The sequence below is a fragment of the Mustelus asterias genome, unplaced genomic scaffold (assembly GCF_964213995.1).
Source record: "Mustelus asterias unplaced genomic scaffold, sMusAst1.hap1.1 HAP1_SCAFFOLD_744, whole genome shotgun sequence".
NCBI lineage: Eukaryota > Metazoa > Chordata > Chondrichthyes > Carcharhiniformes > Triakidae > Mustelus > Mustelus asterias.
The window spans coordinates 87523-108090 of record NW_027590693.1 but is presented as its reverse complement, the minus strand read 5'-3'; positions in this window follow the sequence as shown (position 1 = coordinate 108090).

Sequence of the window (20568 nt, the reverse complement as noted above, 5' to 3'; positions counted from 1 at the left end):
CCCATCAAACAGTCCCAGGACAGGTACAGCACGGGGTTAGATGCAGAGTAAAGCTCCCTCAACACAGTCCCAATCAAACAGTCCTCAGACGGATGCAGCACGGGGTTAGATACAGAGAAAAGCTCCCTCTACACTGTCCCCATCAAACACTCACAGGACAAATACAGCACAGGGTTAGATACAGAGTAAAGCTCCCTCTACACTGTCCCCATCAAACACTCCCAGGACAGGAACAGCACAGGGTTAGATACACAGTCATGTTCCCGCTACACTGTCCCCATCAAACACTCCCAGGACAGGTACAGCACGGGGTTAGATACAGAGTAAAGCTCCCTCTACACTGTCCCCATGAAACACATCCAGGATAGGTACAGCATGGGGTTAGATACATAGTAAAGCTCCCTCTACACTGTCCACATCAAACACTCCCAGGACAGATGCAGCACGGGGTTAGAAACAGGGTAAAGCTCCCACTATACTGTCCCCCATCAAACAGTCCCAGGACAGGTACAGCACGAGGTTAGATGCAGAGTAAAGCTCCCTCAACACAGTCCCAATCAAACAGTCCTAGGACGGATGCAGCACGGGGTTAGATACAGAGTAAAGCTCCCTCTACACTGTCCCCATCAAACACTCCCAGGACAAATACAGCACAGGGTTAGATACAGACTAAAGCTCCCTCTACACTGTCCACATCAAACACTCCCAGGACAGATGCAGCACGGGGTTAGATGCAGAGTAAAATTCCCTCTGCACTATTCCCATCAAACACTCCCAGGACAGGTACAGCACGGGGTTAGATACAGAGTAAAGCTGCCTCTACACTGTTCCCATGAAACACACACAGGACAGGTACAGCACGGGGTTAGATACAGAGTAAAGCTGCCTCTACACTGTCCCCATCAAACACTCCCAGGACAGGTACAGCACGGGGTTAGATACAGAGTAAAGTTCCCTCTGCACTGTTCCCAGCAAACACTCCCAGGACAGGTACAGCACGGGGTGAGATACAGAGTAAAGCTCCCTCTGCACTGTCCCACATCAAACACTCCCAGGACAGGTACAGCACGGGGTTAGATGCAGAGTAAAGCTCCCTTGTCACTGTCCCCATCAAACACTCCCAGGACAGGTATAACACGGGGTTAGATACAGAGTAAAGCTCCCTCGTCACTGTCCCCATCAAACGCTCCTAGGACAGGTATAACACGGGGTTAGATACAGAGTAAAGCTCCCTCTACACTGTCCCCATCAAACACGCCCAGGACAGGTACAGCACGGGGTTAGATACAGAATAAAGCTCCCTCTACACTGTCCCCATCAAACACGCCCAGGACAGATACAGCACGGGGTTAGGTACAGAGTAAAGCTCCCTCTACACTGTCCCCATCAAACACTCCCAGGACAGGTACAGCACGGGGTTAGATACAGAGTAAAGCTCCCTCTCCACTGTCCCCACCAAACACACCCAGGACAGATACAGCATGGGGTTAGATACAGATTAAAGCTCCCTCTACACTGTCCCCATCAAACACGCCCAGGACAGGTACAGCACGGGGTTAGATACAGAGTAAAGCTCCCTCTACACTGTCACCATCAAACACGCCCAGGACAGATACAGCACGGGGTTAGATACAGAGTAAAGCTCCCTCTACACTGTCCCCATGAAACACACCCAGGACAGGTACAGCACAGGGTTAGATACAGAGTAAAGCTCCCTCTACACTGTCCCCATCAAACACACCCAGGACAGATACAGCATGTGGTTAGATACAGATTAAAGCTCCCTCTACACTGTCCCCATCAAACACGCCCAGGACATGTACAGCACAGGGTTAGATACAGAGTAAAGCTCCCTCTACACTGTCCCCCATCAAACACACCCAGGACAGGTACAGCACGGGGTTAGATACAGAGTAAAGCTCCCTCTACACTGTCCCCCATCAAACACACCCAGGACAGGTACAGCACGGGGTTAGATACAGAGTAAAGCTCCCTCGTCACTGTCCCCATGAAACACACACAAGACAGGTACAGCACGGGGTTAGATACAGAGTAAAGCTCCCTCTGCACTGTCCCCATGAAACACATCCAGGACAGGTACAGCACGGGGTTAGATACAGATAAAGCTCCCTCTACACTGTCCCCCATCAAACACACCCAGGACAGGTACAGCACGGGGTTAGATACAGAGTAAAGCTCCCTCTACACTGTCCCCATCAAACACTCCCAGGACAGGTACAGCACGGGGTTAGATACAGAGTAAAGCTCCCTCCACACTGTCCCCATCAAACACTCCCAGGACAGGTACAGCACGGGGTTAGATACAGAGTAAAGCTCCCTCTTCACTGTCCCCATCAAACACGCCCAGGACAGGTACAGCACGGGGTTAGATACAGAGTAAAGCTCCCTCTACACTGTCACCATCAAACACGCCCAGGACAGATACAGCACGGGGTTAGATACAGAGTAAAGCTCCCTCTACACTGTCCCCATGAAACACACCCAGGACAGGTACAGCACAGGGTTAGATACAGAGTAAAGCTCCCTCTACACTGTCCCCATCAAACACACCCAGGACAGATACAGCATGTGGTTAGATACAGATTAAAGCTCCCTCTACACTGTCCCCATCAAACACGCCCAGGACATGTACAGCACAGGGTTAGATACAGAGTAAAGCTCCCTCTACACTGTCCCCCATCAAACACACCCAGGACAGGTACAGCACGGGGTTAGATACAGAGTAAAGCTCCCTCTACACTGTCCCCCATCAAACACACCCAGGACAGGTACAGCACGGGGTTAGATACAGAGTAAAGCTCCCTCGTCACTGTCCCCATGAAACACATCCAGGACAGGTACAGCACGGGGTTAGATACAGATAAAGCTCCCTCTACACTGTCCCCCATCAAACACACCCAGGACAGGTACAGCACGGGGTTAGATACAGAGTAAAGCTCCCTCTACACTGTCCCCATCAAACACTCCCAGGACAGGTACAGCACGGGGTTAGATACAGAGTAAAGCTCCCTCCACACTGTCCCCATCAAACACTCCCAGGACAGGTACAGCACGGGGTTAGATACAGAGTAAAGCTCCCTCTACACTGTCCCCATCAAACACTCCCAGGACAGGTACAGCACGGGGTTAGATACAGATAAAGCTCCCTCGACACTGTCCCCCATCAAACACTCCCAGGACAGGTACAGCACAGTGTTAGATACAGAGTAAAGCTCCCTCTACACTGTCCCCATGAAACATACACAGGACAGGTACAGCACGGGTTTAGATACAGAGTAAAGCTCACTCTACACTATCCCCATCAAACACTCCCAGGACAGGTACAGCACGGGGTTAGATACAGAGTAAAGCTCCCTCTACACTGTCCCCCATCAAACACACCCAGGACAGGTACAGCACGGGGTTAGATACAGAGTAAAGCTCCCTCTACACTGTCCCCATCAAACACTCCCAGGACAGGAACAGCACAGGGTTAGACACACAGTCATGTTCCCGCTCCACTGTCCCCATCAAACACTCCCAGGACAGGTACAGCACGGGGTTAGAAACAGAGTAAAGCTCCCTCTACACTGTCCCCATCAAATACTCCCAGGACAGGTACAGCACGGGGTTAGATACAGAGTAAACCTCCCTCTACACTGTCCCCATCAAACACTCCCAGGACAGGAACAGCACAGGGTTAGACACACAGTCATGTTCCCGCTACACTGTCCCCATCAAACACTCCCAGGACAGGTACAGCACGGGGTTAGATACAGAGTAAAGCTCCCTCTACACTGTCCCCATGAAACACATCCAGGATAGGTACAGCATGGGGTTAGATACATAGTAAAGCTCCCTCTACACTGTCCACATCAAACACTCCCAGGACAGATGCAGCACGGGGTTAGAAACAGGGTAAAGCTCCCACTATACTGTCCCCCATCAAACAGTCCCAGGACAGGTACAGCACGAGGTTAGATACAGAGTAAAGCTCCCTCAACACAGTCCCAATCAAACAGTCCTAGGACGGATGCAGCACGGGGTTAGATACAGAGTAAAGCTCCCTCTACACTGTGCCCATCAAACACTCCCAGGACAAATACAGCACAGGGTTAGATACAGACTAAAGCTCCCTCTACACTGTCCACATCAAACACTCCCAGGACAGATGCAGCACGGGGTTAGATGCAGAGTAAAGTTCCCTCTGCACTGTTCCCAGCAAACACTCCCAGGACAGGTACAGCACGGGGTGAGATACAGAGTAAAGCTCCCTCTGCACTGTCCCACATCAAACACTCCCAGGACAGGTACAGCACGGGGTTAGATGCAGAGTAAAGCTCCCTTGTCACTGTCCCCATCAAACACTCCCAGGACAGGTATAACACGGGGTTAGATACAGAGTAAAGCTCCCTCGTCACTGTCCCCATCAAACGCTCCTAGGACAGGTATAACACGGGGTTAGATACAGAGTAAAGCTCCCTCTACACTGTCCCCATCAAACACGCCCAGGACAGGTACAGCACGGGGTTAGATACAGAATAAAGCTCCCTCTACACTGTCCCCATCAAACACGCCCAGGACAGATACAGCACGGGGTTAGGTACAGAGTAAAGCTCCCTCTACACTGTCCCCATCAAACACTCCCAGGACAGGTACAGCACGGGGTTAGATACAGAGTAAAGCTCCCTCTCCACTGTCCCCACCAAACACACCCAGGACAGTTACAGCATGGGGTTAGATACAGATTAAAGCTCCCTCTACACTGTCCCCATCAAACACGCCCAGGACAGGTACAGCACGGGGTTAGATACAGAGTAAAGCTCCCTCTACACTGTCACCATCAAACACGCCCAGGACAGATACAGCACGGGGTTAGATACAGAGTAAAGCTCCCTCTACACTGTCCCCATGAAACACACCCAGGACAGGTACAGCACAGGGTTAGATACAGAGTAAAGCTCCCTCTACACTGTCCCCATCACACACACCCAGGACAGATACAGCATGTGGTTAGATACAGATTAAAGCTCCCTCTACACTGTCCCCATCAAACACGCCCAGGACATGTACAGCACAGGGTTAGATACAGAGTAAAGCTCCCTCTACACTGTCCCCCATCAAACACACCCAGGACAGGTACAGCACGGGGTTAGATACAGAGTAAAGCTCCCTCTACACTGTCCCCCATCAAACACACCCAGGACAGGTACAGCACGGGGTTAGATACAGAGTAAAGCTCCCTCGTCACTGTCCCCATGAAACACACACAAGACAGGTACAGCACGGGGTTAGATACAGAGTAAAGCTCCCTCTGCACTGTCCCCCATCAAACACTCCCAGGACAGGTTCAGCACAGGGTTAGATACAGAGTAAAGCTCCCTCTACACTGTCCCCCATCAAACACACCCAGGACAGGTACAGCACGGGGTTAGATACAGAGTAAAGCTCCCTCGTCACTGTCCCCATGAAACACACACAAGACAGGTACAGCACGGGGTTAGATACAGAGTAAAGCTCACTCTACACTATCCCCATCAAACACTCCCAGGACAGGTACAGCACGGGGTTAGATACAGAGTAAAGCTCCCTCTACACTGTCCCCCATCAAACACACCCAGGACAGGTACAGCACGGGGTTAGATACAGAGTAAAGCTCCCTCTACACTGTCCCCATCAAACACTCCCAGGACAGGAACAGCACAGGGTTAGACACACAGTCATGTTCCCGCTCCACTGTCCCCATCAAACACTCCCAGGACAGGTACAGCACGGGGTTAGAAACAGAGTAAAGCTCCCTCTACACTGTCCCCATCAAATACTCCCAGGACAGGTACAGCACGGGGTTAGATACAGAGTAAACCTCCCTCTACACTGTCCCCATCAAACACTCCCAGGACAGGAACAGCACAGGGTTAGACACACAGTCATGTTCCCGCTACACTGTCCCCATCAAACACTCCCAGGACAGGTACAGCACGGGGTTAGATACAGAGTAAAGCTCCCTCTACACTGTCCCCATGAAACACATCCAGGATAGGTACAGCATGGGGTTAGATACATAGTAAAGCTCCCTCTACACTGTCCACATCAAACACTCCCAGGACAGATGCAGCACGGGGTTAGAAACAGGGTAAAGCTCCCACTATACTGTCCCCCATCAAACAGTCCCAGGACAGGTACAGCACGAGGTTAGATACAGAGTAAAGCTCCCTCAACACAGTCCCAATCAAACAGTCCTAGGACGGATGCAGCACGGGGTTAGATACAGAGTAAAGCTCCCTCTACACTGTGCCCATCAAACACTCCCAGGACAAATACAGCACAGGGTTAGATACAGACTAAAGCTCCCTCTACACTGTCCACATCAAACACTCCCAGGACAGATGCAGCACGGGGTTAGATGCAGAGTAAAATTCCCTCTGCACTATTCCCATCAAACACTCCCAGGACAGGTACAGCATGGGGTTAGATACAGAGTAAAGCTGCCTCTACACTGTTCCCATGAAACACACACAGGACAGGTACAGCACGGGTTTAGATACAGAGTAAAGTTCCCTCTGCACTGTTCCCAGCAAACACTCCCAGGACAGGTACAGCACGGGGTGAGATACAGAGTAAAGCTCCCTCTGCACTGTCCCACATCAAACACTCCCAGGACAGGTACAGCACGGGGTTAGATGCAGAGTAAAGCTCCCTTGTCACTGTCCCCATCAAACACTCCCAGGACAGGTATAACACGGGGTTAGATACAGAGTAAAGCTCCCTCGTCACTGTCCCCATCAAACGCTCCTAGGACAGGTATAACACGGGGTTAGATACAGAGTAAAGCTCCCTCTACACTGTCCCCATCAAACACGCCCAGGACAGGTACAGCACGGGGTTAGATACAGAATAAAGCTCCCTCTACACTGTCCCCATCAAACACGGCCAGGACAGATACAGCACGGGGTTAGGTACAGAGTAAAGCTCCCTCTACACTGTCCCCATCAAACACTCCCAGGACAGGTACAGCACGGGGTTAGATACAGAGTAAAGCTCCCTCTCCACTGTCCCCACCAAACACACCCAGGACAGTTACAGCATGGGGTTAGATACAGATTAAAGCTCCCTCTACACTGTCCCCATCAAACACGCCCAGGACAGGTACAGCACGGGGTTAGATACAGAGTAAAGCTCCCTCTACACTGTCACCATCAAACACGCCCAGGACAGATACAGCACGGGGTTAGATACAGAGTAAAGCTCCCTCTACACTGTCCCCATGAAACACACCCAGGACAGGTACAGCACAGGGTTAGATACAGAGTAAAGCTCCCTCTACACTGTCCCCATCACACACACCCAGGACAGATACAGCATGTGGTTAGATACAGATTAAAGCTCCCTCTACACTGTCCCCATCAAACACGCCCAGGACATGTACAGCACAGGGTTAGATACAGAGTAAAGCTCCCTCTACACTGTCCCCCATCAAACACACCCAGGACAGGTACAGCACGGGGTTAGATACAGAGTAAAGCTCCCTCTACACTGTCCCCCATCAAACACACCCAGGACAGGTACAGCACGGGGTTAGATACAGAGTAAAGCTCCCTCGTCACTGTCCCCATGAAACACACACAAGACAGGTACAGCACGGGGTTAGATACAGAGTAAAGCTCCCTCTGCACTGTCCCCCATCAAACACTCCCAGGACAGGTTCAGCACAGGGTTAGATACAGAGTAAAGCTCCCTCTACACTGTCCCCCATCAAACACACCCAGGACAGGTACAGCACGGGGTTAGATACAGAGTAAAGCTCCCTCGTCACTGTCCCCATGAAACACACACAAGACAGGTACAGCACGGGGTTAGATACAGAGTAAAGCTCCCTCTGCACTGTCCCCCATCAAACAGTCCCAGGACAGGTACAGCACGGGGTGAGATACAGAGTAAAGCTCCCTCAAATCAGTCCCAATCAAACAGTCCTCAGACGGATGCAGCACGGGGTTAGATACAGATAAAGCTCCCTCTACACTGTCCCCATGAAACACATCCAAGACAGGTACAGCACGGGGTTAGATACAGATAAAGCTCCCTCTACACTGTCCCCCATCAAACACACCCAGGACAGGTACAGCACGGGGTTAGATACAGAGTAAAGCTCCCTCTACACTGTCCCCATCAAACACTCCCAGGACAGGTACAGCACGGGGTTAGATACAGAGTAAAGCTCCCTCCACACTGTCCCCATCAAACACTCCCAGGACAGGTACAGCACGGGGTTAGATACAGAGTAAAGCTCCCTCTACACTGTCCCCATCAAACACTCCCAGGACAGGTACAGCACGGGGTTAGATACAGATAAAGCTCCCTCGACACTGTCCCCCATCAAACACTCCCAGGACAGGTACAGCACAGTGTTAGTTGCAGAGTAAAGCTCCCTCTACACTGTCCCCATGAAACATACACAGGACAGGTACAGCACGGGGTTAGATACAGAGTAAAGCTCCCTCTACACTGTCCCCATCAAACACTCCCAGGACAGATACAGCATGGGGTTAGATACAGATAAAGCTCCCTCGACACTGTCCCCATGAAACACACACAGGACAGGTACAGCACGGGTTTAGAAACAGAGTAAAGCTCACTCTACACTGTCCCCATCAAACACTCCCAGGACAGGTACAGCACGGGGTTAGAAACAGAGTAAAGCTCCCTCTACACTGTCCCCATCAAATACTCCCAGGACAGGTACAGCACGGGGTTAGATACAGAGTAAACCTCCCTCTACACTGTCCCCATCAAACACTCCCAGGACAGGAACAGCACAGGGTTAGACACACAGTCATGTTCCCGCTACACTGTCCCCATCAAACACTCCCAGGACAGGTACAGCACGGGGTTAGATACAGAGTAAAGCTCCCTCTACACTGTCCCCATGAAACACATCCAGGACAGGTACAGCATGGGGTTAGATACATAGTAAAGCTCCCTCTGCACTGTCCACATCAAACACTCCCAGGACAGATGCAGCACGGGGTTAGAAACAGGGTAAAGCTCCCACTATCCTGTCCCCCATCAAACAGTCCCAGGACAGGTATAACACGGGGTTAGATACAGAGTAAAGCTCCCTCTACACTGTCCCCATCAAACACGCCCAAGACAGATACAGCACGGGGTTAGATACAGAGTAAAGCTCCCTCTACACTGTCCCCATCAAACACGCCCAGGACAGGTACAGCATGGGGTTAGATACAGAGTAAGGCTCCCTCTACACTGTCCCCACCAAACACACCCACGACAGATGCAGCACGGGGTTAGAAACAGGGTAAAGCTCCCACTATACTGTCCCCCATCAAACAGTCCCAGGACAGGTACAGCATGAGGTTAGATACAGAGTAAAGCTCCCTCTACACTGTCCACATCAAACACTCCCAGGACAGATGCAGCACGGGGTTAGATGCAGAGTAAAGTTCCCTCTGCACTATTCCCATCAAACACTCCCAGGACAGGTACAGCACGGGGTTAGATACAGAGTAAAGCTGCCTCTACACTGTTCCCATGAAACACACACAGGACAGGTACAGCACGGGGTTAGATACAGAGTAAAGTTCCCTCTGCACTGTTCCCAGCAAACACTCCCAGGACAGGTACAGCACGGGGTAAGATACAGAGTAAAGCTCCCTCTGCACTGTCCCACATCAAACACTCCCAGGACAGGTACAGCACGGGGTTAGATGCAGAGTAAAGCTCCCTTGTCACTGTCCCCATCAAACACTCCCAGGACAGGTATAACACGGGGTTAGATACAGAGTAAAGCTCCCTCGTCACTGTCCCCATCAAACGCTCCTAGGACAGGTATAACACGGGGTTAGATACAGAGTAAAGCTCCCTCTACACTGTCCCCATCAAACACGCCCAAGACAGATACAGCACGGGGTTAGATACAGAGTAAAGCTCCCTCTACACTGTCCCCATCAAACACTCCCAGGACAGGTACAGCATGGGGTTAGATACAGAGTAAGGCTCCCTCTACACTGTCCCCACCAAACACACCCAGGACAGACACAGCATGGGGTTAGATACAGATTAAAGCTCCCTCTACACTGTCCCCACCAAACACTCCCAGGACAGGTACAGCACGGGGTTAGATACAGAGTAAAGCTCCCTCTGCACTGTCCCCCATCAAACACTCCCAGGACAGGTTCAGCACAGGGTTAGATGCAGAGTAAAGCTCCCACTATACTGTCCCCCATCAAACAGTCCCAGGACAGGTACAGCACGGGGTTAGATGCAGAGTAAAGCTCCCTCAACACAGTGCCAATCAAACAGTCCTCAGACGGATGCAGCACGGGGTTAGACACAGAGAAAAGCTCCCTCTACACTGTCCCCATCAAACACTCACAGGACAAATACAGCACAGGGTTAGATACAGAGTAAAGCTCCCTGTACACTGTCCCCATCAAACGCTCCCAGGGCAGGTACAGTACGGGGTTTGATACAGAGTAAAGCTCCCTCTGCACTATTCCCATCAAACACTCCCAGGACAGATACAGCATGGGGTTAGATACAGAGTAAAGCTCCCTCTGCACTATTCCCATCAAACACTCCCAGGACAGATACAGCATGGGGTTAGATACAGAGTAAAGCTCCCTCTGCACTGTTCCCATGAAACACACACAGGACAGGTCCAGCACGGGGTTAGATACAGAGAAAAGTTCCCTCTGCACTTTTCCCATCAAACACTCCCAGGACAGATACAGCACGGGGTTAGATACAGAGTAAAGCTCCCTCTGCACTGTCCCCCATCAAACACTCCCAGGACAGGTACAGCACGGGGTTAGATACAGAGTAAAGCTCCCTCGTCACTGTCCCCATCAAACGCTCCCAGGACAGGTATAACACGGGGTTAGATACAGAGTAAAGCTCCCTCTACACTGTCCCCATCAAACACGCCCAGGACAAATACAGCACAGGGTTAGATACAGACTAAAGCTCCCTCTACACTGTCCACATCAAACACTCCCAGGACAGGTACAGCACGGGGTTAGATACAGAGTAAAGCTCCCTCTACACTGTCCCCATCAAACACTCCCAGGACAGGTACAGCACGGGGTTAGATACAGAGTAAAGCTCCCTCTACACTGTCCCCACCAAACACACCCAGGACAGATACAGCATGGGGTTAGATACAGAATAAAGCTCCCTCTACACTGTCCCCATCAAACACTCCCAGGACAGGAACAGCACGGGTTAGATACAGATAAAGCTCCCTCTGCACTGTCCCCATCAAACACTCCCAGGACAGGTATAACACGGGGTTAGATACAGAGTAAAGCTCCCTCTACACTGTTCCCATCAAACACGCCCAGGACATGTCCAGCACGGGGTTAGATAGAGGGTGAAGCTCCCTCTACACTGTCCCCATCAAACACTCCCAGGACAGGTACAGCACGGGGTTAGATACAGAGTAAAGCTGCCTCTCCACTGTCCCCATGAAACACACCCAGGACAGGTACAGCACGGGGTTAGATACAGATAAAGCTCCCTCTACACTGTCCCCATCAAACACTCCCAGGACAGGTACAGCACGGGGTTAGATACAGAGTAAAGCTCCCCCTACACTGTCCCCATCAAACACTCCCAGGACAGGTACAGCATGGGGTTAGATACAGAGTAAAGCTCCCTCTACACTGTCCCCATCAAACACTCCCAGGACAGGTACAGCACAGGGTTAGATACAGAGTAAAGCTCCCTCTACACTGTCCCCATCAAACACTCCCAGGACAGGTACAGCATGGGGTTAGATACAGAGTAAAGCTCCCTCTACACTGTCCCCATCAAACACTCCCAGGACAGGTACAGCATGGGGTTAGATACAGAGTAAAGCTCCCTCTACACTGTCGCCATCAAACACTCCCAGGACAGGTACAGCACGGGGTTAGATACAGAGTTAAGCTCCCTCTACACTGTCCACATCAAACACTCCCAGGACAGATACAGCACGGGGTTAGATACAGATAAAGCTCCCTCTACACTGTCCCCCATCAAACACTCCCAGGACAGGTACAGCACGGGGTTAGATACAGAGTAAAGCTCCCTCTACACTGTCCCCATCAAACACTCCCAGGACAGGTACAGCACGGGGTTAGATACAGAGTAAAGCTCCCTCTTCACTGTCCCCATGAAACACACACAGGACAGGTACAGCACGGGTTTAGATACAGAGTAAAGCTCACTCTACACTGTCCCCATCAAACACTCCCAGGACAGGTACAGCACGGGGTTAGATACAGAGTAAAGCTCCCTCTACACTGTCCCCCATCAAACACACCCAGGACAGGTACAGCACGGGGTTAGATACAGAGTAAAGCTCCCTCTACACTGTCCCCCATCAAACACTCCCAGGACAGGTACAGCACGGGGTTAGATACAGAGTAAAGCTCCCTCTACACTGTCCCCATCAAACACTCCCAGGACAGGTACAGCACGGGGTTAGATACAGAGTAAAGCTCCCTCTTCACTGTCCCCATCAAACACTCCCAGGACAGATACAGCATGGGGTTAGATACAGATAAAGCTCCCTCGACACTGTCCCCATGAAACACACACAGGACAGGTACAGCACGGGTTTAGATACAGAGTAAAGCTCACTCTACACTGTCCCCATCAAACACTCCCAGGACAGGTACAGCACGGGGTTAGAAACAGAGTAAAGCTCCCTCTGCAATGTCCCCATCAAACACTCCCAGGACAGGTACAGCACGGGGTTAGATACAGAGTAAAGCTCCCTCTACACTGTCCCCCATCAAACACTCCCAGGACAGATACAGCACGGGGTTAGATACAGAGTAAAGCTCCCTCGACACTGTCCCCATCAAACACTCCCAGGACAGGTACAGCACGGGGTTAGATACAGAGTAAAGCTCCCTCTACACTGTCCCCATCAAACACTCCCAGGGCAGGTACAGCACGGGGTTAGATACAGAGTAAAGCTCCCTCTACACTGTCCCCATCAAACACTCCCAGGACAGGTACAGCACGGGGTTAGATACAGAGTAAAGCTCCCTCTACACTGTCCCCATCAAACACTCCCAGGACAGGTACAGCACGGGGTTAGATACAGAGTAAAGCTCCCTCTACACTGTCACTATCAAATCTCCACATCATGACTATCAAATATTCCAATGACAGATACAGCATGGCGATAGATACAGGGAAAAGCTGCCTACACATTGTGAACATCAAACACACCCAGGACAGGGACAGCATAGGGTTAGATACAGCGTAAATCTCCCTCTACACTGTGTCCCATCATTGTGTGTGAGAGAGAGAATGTGTGTGTGTGAGAGAGAATATGAGTTTGTGTGTGTATGTGAGAGGGAGAGTGTGAGAAAGAGAGACAATGTGTGATGGAGACAGAGTGTGTCTGAGAGAGGGTGAGTGTGAGAGAGAGAGAATGTACGAGAAAGAGTGTGTGTGAGAGTGTGTGTGAGAGAGTGTGTGTGTGTGTGTGTGTGTGTGAGAGAGAGACTGAGTGCATGTGTGTGCGTGTGTGTCAGTGTGAGAGAGTGCATGGGTGAGAGTGTGTGAGCGTGAAAGAGTGTGTGTGAGAGAGAAAGAGCGTGAGTATGTGGGTGTGTGAGAGTGCGTAGGAGATAGTGTCTGTGTGTGTGAGAGATAGAGAGAGCATGTGTGTGTGTGTGTGTGTGTGTGTGATAGTATGTGTGTGTCTGAGAGTGTGAGAGAGTGTGTCTGTCTGTGTGTGAAAGAGAGAGAGAGTGTGTGTGTGATTATGTGTGTGTCTGAGAGTGTGTAAGAGAGAGTGTGTCTGTGAGCTGATCTTTCTCTACACCCTATCGGTAACTGCAACACTATATTCTGCACCCTTTCCTCTCCTTCTCCCCTGTGTACTCTATGTACGGAATGTTTTGTCTGTATAGCGCACAAGAAACAATACTTTTCACTGCATCCCAATACAAATCAATCAAATCAAATTAACACGGTGAAGTTTGGACACTGTGGGGAGACAGTTGTCTGAATATAGATTCTATCTTATTGTAACATTCAGGTACCACGTGTACTGAGCTCACCAGCGTTCTGTCTGCATTGTGTGAATCCAGTCTTGAAATATCCACTCATGTTGCTAATTCTGCCAAGACAGAAACAGAAAGAGTGTTTGAATTCTCCGTGATTAGACCCCTTAACGATAAACAACATGGTGGATGAGAGGGATGGAGAGGGAGAGGAAGAGAGAGAGAGATGGAGCGATACAGAGTAACAGAGAGAAAGGGAGAGGGGGCAATGCAGAGAGTAACAGTTGGACAGTGAGGAATAGAGATTAATTCAGATGGAAAGTGAGTGACAGGGGAGTCCGAGACGCTACATAAACAAGGTAAAGATTTGAAAATGGAGGAGTGTTTCTTTCTCAAACCACACTGATATTCCCAAGAAGGGCAAGAGGTTTCAGTGTTTAAAAATGTACAACTTTAAAAACAAAAGCAGACAGGATTTGGTTAAATCTCACGGGATCCAGGGTGGGGTTGCCAAATGGATACAAATAGGCTTGATGACAGAAGACAGAGGGTGGTTGTAGAGGGTTGTTTTTTTGGTCAAACTGGAGGCCTGTGACCAGCGGGGTGCCTCAGGGATCGGTGCTGGGTCCACTGTTATTTGTCATTTATATTAATGATTTGGATCAGAATTTAGGAGGCATGGTTTGTAAGTTTGCAGTTGACACCATGATTTGTGGCACAGTGGACAGTGAAGAAGGTTATCTAGGGCTGCAATGGGATCTTGATCAATTGGGCCAGTGGGTTGTTGAATGGCAGATGGAGTTTAATTTAGATAAATGCGAGGTGATACATTTTGGTGGATCGAACCAACACAGGACTTACTCAGTTAATGGTAGGGTGTTGGTGAGAGTTACAGAACAAAGGGATCTCGGGGTACAGATTGATAGCTCCTTGAAAGTGGAGTCACAGGTGGATAGAGTGGTGAAGAAGGCATTCCACATGCTTGGTTTCATTGGTCAGAACATTGAACACAGGAGTTGGGACGTCTTGTTGAAGTTGTACAGGACATTGGTAAGACCATACTTGGAAAACTGTGTATTGTTCTGGTCACCCTGATAGAAAGGAGATTATTAAGCTGGAAAGTGTGCAGAAAAGAATTACTGGGATGCTATGGGGTCCTGATGGTTTGCGTTATAATGAGAGGCTGGATACTCTGGGACTTTTTTTCCCTTGAGTTGGCTTAGTGGTGTTCTTATAGAGGTCTCTAAAATAATGAGGGCATGGATATAGCAGCTTTATAGAACCTTAGTTAGGCCGCACTTGGAATATAGTGTTCAATTCTGATCGACACACTACCAGAAAGATGTGGAGAATTTGGAGAGGGTTCAGAAAAGATTGACCAGGATGTTTCCTAGGATGGAGGGCATTAGCTCTGAGGAGAGATTGGAGAAACTTGGTTTGTTCTCACTGGAACGACGGAGGTTGAGGGATGACCTGATAGAATTCTACAAGATTATGAGGGGCATGGACAGAGTGGATAGTCAGAAGCTTTTTACCAGGGTGGAAGATTCAAAATCTAGGGGGCATAGGTTTAAGGTGTGAGGGGCAAGGTTTAAAGGAGATGTACAAGGCAAGTTTTTTTACACAGAGGGTGGTGGGCGCCTGGAACTCGCTGCCGGGGGAGGGAGTGGAAGCGGATACGATAGTGCGTTTTACGGAACGTCTGGACAAATACATGAATAGGATGGGAATAGAGGGATATGGTCCCCGGAAGGGTAGGGGGTTTTAGTTCAGTCGGGCAGCATGGTTGGTGCAGGCTTGGAGGGCCGAAGGGCCTGTTCCTGTGCTGTAATTCTCTTTGTTCTTTGATAAGCTCGTCAACATCTTTTCCAAAAGGGAGGGGAGTCTAAAACTAGAAGACACAGGTTTAAGGTGAGAGGGGAGAGGGTCCAGAGGGCAATTCTTTTCACACAGAGGGTGGTGAGGGATTGGAACAAGCTGCCAGAGGTCGTAGTAGAAGCGGACACAATTTTATATTTTAAAAAGCATTTAGACAGTTATTCTGGTAAGGTTGGTATTGAGGGATTTGGGCCAAACGCAGGCAATTGGTACCAGCTTAATGGTAAAACCTGGGTGGCAGGGAAAAGTTGGGCCAAAGGGCCCATTTGTACCTAAGCTCTGTTTTCTGCCCGGAAACGATTTCTCAATCCATCCCAGTATTTTCCAAATTTGTGGATTGGACACAGTAAATTGCCGTTTCCTGTCCAAAGCTGTGTAGGTTCGGTGGATTAAGGTAAATGTGTGGGGTTACGGGGATAGGGCTGGGTCAAGGGCCTTGGTAAGATACTGTGTCAGAGAGTCAGTACAGACTCGATGGGCTGAATGGTCTCCTTCTGCACTGCAGGGATTCTGTGACTCTACTATTAAGATCCCTTTGTCATTTGAAGCTTCCAGCTAAAATGCTGACAATGCTGCCTATTTCTGTGCACTTTGGCAAACGTTCTGTCTCATCACCGGGCGACACGGTGGCACAGTGGTTAGCACTGCTGACTCACAGCGCCAGGGATCTGGGTTCGATTCCCCGCCTCGAGTGACTGTCTGTGTGGAGTTTTCACGTTTTCTAAATTGCCCCTTAGTGTCAGGGGGATTCGGGCCTGGGTGGGATTATTGTCGGGGCAGGCTTGTTGGGCTGAATGGCCTCATTCTGCAGTGTAGGAATTCTAGGACTCTTGGATCTTAAATGGCTGATAAATAGTGAAACTGAGACACAAACTGGGGCTTTGCAGCAGCAGACAGAATGGGAATCATTGCATCCTGCAGGGATTTTTATTACAGAATCAATTTCAGAAAATTTACAACTCACAATTCACAACAGCAAAGTGTGGGATTGCAAACTTGGAATGATTAGCCTAGGACTAAAGTTTAAAAGCTACAGATTGACATTCAGAAACAAGAGATGGCCTCACATCTTCAATTCTGTGATTGTCTGGCATCTCCTGCTCTGAATATTACAAAATCTCTGCCCCCTTCATGCGTCTGGAGACTTTGAAAGTTACACAGACATTGGTGAAACTTTCCTTTATCTCAAGGCATCTCCTGTGAAATACTCACCTTCTGCAAAGAGACACAATCTAATTGACACTTTCTGAATCTCCTTTCAAACAACCTCCCAACCCCACTGTGCAGGATGCAGGAATGTCACCTTTTGTCACATTCCCCAACACAATTGTTGACACGTTTTCGGGACAGGAAAAGTAGATTCAACTGACAGATTCTGAGCCCCAGGTTGAATCTTTAAGATGTAAAAATGAACTGAAAGCCCAGGTCTCTCTGTTCCTGCAAGTATTTTAACATTGACCCATTGATTTTAAATTGCTTCTCCTGTGTGTAAAATACCATCTATCAACTTCAGGTTTGAACATTAATAAGCGACTGAGCATCAACTGTGAATTATAGAAGGTAGTTCCAAACTAATATCACACCTGGTGTGGCAAAGTGTTCCTGAATTTCACTCCGAAAAGTCTAAAACCCTAAACATTGTCTAAAATCCAATGTCCCCCAAGTCCTGTCCCCATCAAACACTCCCAGGACAGGTACAGCACAGGGTTAGGTACAGAGTATAGCTCCCTCGACACTGTCCCCATTAAACACTCCCAGGACAAATACAGCACGGGGTTCAATACAGAGTAAAGCTCCCTCGACACTGTCCCCATCAAACACTCCCAGGACAGATACAGCACGGGGTTAGGTACAGAGTGAAGCTCCCTATACACTGTCACTGTCAAATAATCCAATGACAGATACAGCATGGTGCTAGATTAAAGGAAAAGCTGCCTCCACATTGTGCACATCAAACACACCCAGGACAGGTACAGCACGGGGTTCGATACAGCTCAAATCTTTCTCTACATTTTGCCCCATCATTGTGTGTGTGTGTGAGAGAATATGTGTGTGAGAGAGAGAGAGTGTGTGTGTGTGAGAGAGATTGTGTGTGAGAGAGTGTGTGAGAAATTGTGTGTGTGTGTGAGAGAGAGTGTGTGCGAGAGAGAGTGTGTGTGCAAGAGAGAGAGTGTGTGCGAGAGAGAGAGTGTGTGCGAGAGAGAGAGTGTGTGCAAGAGAGAGAGTGTGTGCGAGAGAGAGAGTGTGTGCGAGAGAGAGTGTGTGTGCGAGAGAGAGTGTGTGTGCGAGAGAGAGTGTGTGTGCGAGAGAGAGTGTGTGTGCGAGAGAGTGTGTGTGCGAGAGAGAGTGTGTGTGCGAGAGAGAGTGTGTGCGAGAGAGAGAGTGTGTGCGAGAGAGTGTGTGCGAGAAAGATAGCGTGTGCGTGAGAGAGTGTGTGTGTGTGAGAGAGAGAGTGTGTGTGTGAGAGAGAGAGTGTCTGCGTGAGAGAGAGAGTGTGCGTGAGAGAGAGTGTGTGCGTGAGAGAGAGTGTATGTTTGAGAGAGTGTATGTGTGAGAGAGAGTGTGTGTGTGAGAGAGAGAGAGAGAGTGTGTGAGAGAGAGAATGTGTGCGAGAGAGAGAGTGTGTGCGAGAGAGAGAGTGTGTGCGAGAGAGAGAGTGTGTGCGAGAGAGAGAGTGTGTGCGAGAGAGAGTGTGTGTGCGAGAGAGAGAGTGTGTGTGCGAGAGAGAGTGTGTGAGAGAGAGAGAGTGTGTGCGAGAGAGAGAGTGTGTGCGAGAGAGATAGCGTGTGCGTGAGTGTGTGTGTGAGAGAGAGAGTGTGTGTGTGAGAGAGAGAGTGTGTGCGTGAGAGAGAGAGTGTGTGCGTGAGAGTGAGAGTGTGTGCGTGAGAGAGAGAGTGTGCGTGAGAGAGTGTGTGCGTGAGAGAGAGTGTATGTGTGAGAGAGAGTGTGTATGTGTGAGAGAGAGTGTGTATGTGAGAGAGAGAGAGAGAGTGTGTGTGAGAGAGAGAATGTGTGCGAGAGAGAGTGTGTGTGAGAGAGAGTGTGTGTGAGAGAGAGTGTGTGTGTGTGTGAGAGAGAGTATATGCTTGAGAGAGAGTGTATGTGTGAGAGCGAGTGTATGTGTGAGAGAGTGAGTGTATGTGTGTGAGAGAGTGAGTGTATGTGTGTGTGAGAGACTGAGTGCATGTGTGTGAGAGTGTGACAGTGAGAGAGAGTGCATGGGTGAGAGTGTGTGAGCGTGAAAGTGTGTGTGAGAATGTGTGTGAGAGAGAATGTGTGAGAGAGAGAAAGTGTGTGTGACAGAGAGAAAGAGCATGTGTGTGAGTGAGAGAGTGCGTAAGAGATAGTGTATGTGTGTGTGAGAGACAGAGAGAGCGTGTGTGTGTGTGTGTGTGTGTGTGTGTCTGAGAGTGTGTAAGGAGAGCGTGTGTGTGACCTGATCTTCCTCTACAGTCTATCAGCAACTGAATCACGGGATTAGATGCAAAGTAAAGTTCCCTCGACACTGTTCCCATCAAACACTCCCAGGAAAGGTACAGGTACAGCACAGAGTTCGATACAGAGTAAAGCTCTCTCTACACAGTCCCCATCAAACACTCCCAGGACAGATACAGCACGGGGTTAGATACAGAGTAAAGCTCCCTCTACACTGTCCCCATCAAACACTCCCAGGACAGGTACAGCACGGGGTTAGATACAGAGTAAAGCTCCCTCTACACTGTCCCTCATCAAACACTCTCAGGACAGGTACAGCACGGGGTTAGATACAGATAAAGCTCCCTCGACACTGTCCCCATGAAACACACACAGGACAGGTACAGCACGGGTTTAGATACAGAGTAAAGCTCACTCTACACTGTCCCCATCAAACACTCCCAGGACAGGTACAGCACGGGGTTAGATACAGAGTAAAGCTACCTCTACACTGTCCCCATCAAACACTCCCAGGACAGGAACAGCACAGGGTTAGATACACAGTCATGTTCCCGCTACACTGTCCCCATCAAACACTCCCAGGACAGGTACAGCACGGGGTTAGATACAGAGTAAAGCTCCCTCTACACTGTCCCCATGAAACACATCCAGGACAGGTACAGCATGGGGTTAGATACATAGTAAAGCTCCCTCTACACTGTCCACATCAAACACTCCCAGGACAGATGCAGCACGGGGTTAGAAACAGGGTAAAGCTCCCACTATACTGTCCCCCATCAAACAGTCCCAGGACAGGTACAGCACGAGGTGAGATACAGAGTAAAGCTCCCTCAACACAGTCCCAATCAAACAGTCCTAGGACGGATGCAGCACGGGGTTAGATACAGAGTAAAGCTCCCTCTACACTGTGCCCATCAAATACTCCCAGGACAAATACAGCACAGGGTGAGATACAGACTAAAGCTCCCTCTACACTGTCCACATCAAACACTCCCAGGACAGATGCAGCACGGGGTTAGATGCAGACTAAAGTTCCCTCTGCACTATTCCCATCAAACACTCCCAGGACAGGTACAGCATGGGGTTAGATACAGAGTAAAGCTGCCTCTACACTGTTCCCATGAAACACACACAGGACAGGTACAGCACGGGGTTAGATACAGAGTAAAGCTCCCTCTGCACTGTTCCCAGCAAACACTCCCAGGACAGGTACAGCACGGGGTGAGATACAGAG